Source organism: Lipotes vexillifer, unplaced genomic scaffold (genome assembly GCF_000442215.2).
Source record: "Lipotes vexillifer unplaced genomic scaffold, Lipotes_vexillifer_v1.1 scaffold293, whole genome shotgun sequence".
NCBI classification, from domain to species: Eukaryota; Metazoa; Chordata; class Mammalia; order Artiodactyla; family Lipotidae; genus Lipotes; species Lipotes vexillifer.
The window spans coordinates 307,986-310,284 of NW_006782084.1; the positions used below are offsets into that span (position 1 = coordinate 307,986).

Here is a 2,299-nt window from a genome sequence, read left to right on the forward strand (position 1 = left end):
CAGAGGCTCCGGACGCGCAGGCTCAGCGGCCATGGCTCACGGGCCCAGCCGCTCTGCGGCATGTGGGATCCTCCCGGACTGGGGCACGAACCCGTGTCCTCTGCATCAGCAGGCGGACTCTCAACCACTGCGCCACCAGGGAAGCCCCACAAAACATATTTTGAAGCCTCTCTCCAGAAGACAGAATTAAGCTGAAGGAAATATTGCTCTGAATAGCATGTTATCATAGTTATTAAATTTAAAAATTCACTATTCAGTTGCTCTTCTACCTTACAATTTTTGTCAGTTTTTGGCCAACAAAAGGTATTTAAATGCTTTTCAGCACTGGAATATATGGTAGTTCAGGACCAAAAAAAAAAAAAAAAAAAAAAAAGCTTACAACGGATTGATTGTGACACCAACTGGTTAATTATCATTGTTTACAGAGTTGCATATAAGACCAGAAAACACACACACACACACACACACAGACATAAAATGGGTGAGGATAAGTCAGACCAAAGGGAAAATAGGGGTAAGAGCCGGAAACTTCATGTTACTATAGAAATAGCCCTGTATTTCTTAGTTGCCAAAGCAAAAATAAACATACCTGTTCCCGTGATTCAGTAATCCCAATGTAGAAGAAAATCCAAGAAGCAGGAGTACCATAACTGTTCCTGGTCCTGAGACCTGAGAAGAATCCTCTTGGGGGCCCAGTGAGAGGATGCTGTGTTACTTAGTTTATCCCACCTTCAGAAATATCTGTATACATATTTATATAATGAAACCCATGGAACCTGTGAAACGCATTTATATACTCTCATACTTACTTGAAAGTAATATAATAGAGGAAATGAAAGAGCCCAGGGTTGCATGCTTACCTGTTATATTTGTTTTTCAGCAAGTATTTATGAACCAGCTATGTAGTAGACATCGGGCAAGGCCAGAAAAGGTTATGAACAGTTAACTAAAAATGCAACCATTATGGATTTTTCCTAATAAGGAAATAACAGATAAAATAATACTAATATTACCTGAATGAATAGCAATTTCAACTACATGAATATCAAACCTGAGATCTTCTATTTATTGTAATTTATTGACAGTAACAAAATTAAGGAGGGTGTCTTAAATATCCATCAGTAGAAGTTACATCATTTCAGTGTAGTTGGGTGTTCATTTATGACCTGCCTAAATTGTATTTGGTAGTAAAATATGTATGAGAGTGAGAGAGTGAGTATGTGTGTGCCTGTGTGTACCTTCATAACGGGTTGCATGTTAGCATTAACAACAGATTTCTAAAAAGATTCCAAAATACGTTTAACCTGACTTCTAACCTGGCTGTTGAGTAGCGTTCTCTGCTTTTACTTGGGTCAGCCTCTTCTTTTTGCTTCCAACCTGGCTATTTCTCCACTCACTGTCAAAATCAAATTAGGCCTTATTCCAACCCAATTCCAAGTACTCGAAGGAAGCTGCTGCTTGTTTCAGCTTTGACACTTCTGTCTCCTAAAACATCTATTTCTGTAATCCATAGTCTAGTTCACCAGTTTTGTTACCAGGCAATATTTTTGGTATTAATACTGCACGCTCACCTTTGGACTACTTTTGAAGTTTCTGTTTGGTCTTGTTGATGCATATATTTGCCTATTTTGACACTAGTTTCTTCCTGTCTGAATTACTGTAGCTTTATAATATCTGCAAATAAATGATAGGGCTGGCCCCCTCTTCTATGCAGCCTCCAAACAGGGCTTTTCTTTTTCAAAATATTCTTCCTCATTTAAAATCAATTTGATAATAGGTTTGAATTCCAAGGAAATCTCTGTTGGTATTTTTGCCTGGTACCCTGGTCTTTTAAACAGTGTGCTAAATAGAATTGAACCTTTTCTCAGTAACTTAAGAGTTATAGTGACAAATCAGTGATTGCCTGATTTAATACAGTGATGCTTATGGATCAGTGAAGTTCATGGAGCTGTTTGCTCATGTGCTGCTTTAAGGCCTATTCTTTGTATAGTTTTCCTCTTTTCTTGACTGCTATTCATTTTCACTAATAACCATCCATATGATTATTTTGTAGCAACCCTACCCTCAACCCAACCCTTTTTCCCCATTATTTCCTGCTTTTGATTTGTCGTGGCCAGGCAGAATAGCTGACCAGCTTATTTTAAATGTTTGAAAAGCTGTGGATAAATAAGCTTTGAACCAGGACCTGTCTTAGGAGGTTATTTATTTATTTGTTTTATTATGTTTTGTTTTTAGACTTTAGGACATGAACTGCTAAAGCAGCTATTTTAGGTTTCTGGAGCCACACCCCCCCCCCCCC

General features: G+C 38.4%; 1 protein-coding gene across 2 annotated transcripts in view; it reads left to right on the top strand.

Moving 5' to 3' along the window:
* Positions 1 to 2,299, top strand: part of RBMS1 (RNA binding motif single stranded interacting protein 1) — a 213,958-nt gene that overhangs the window by 175,266 nt on the left and 36,393 nt on the right. The gene's annotated exons all lie outside the window — the stretch shown is intronic.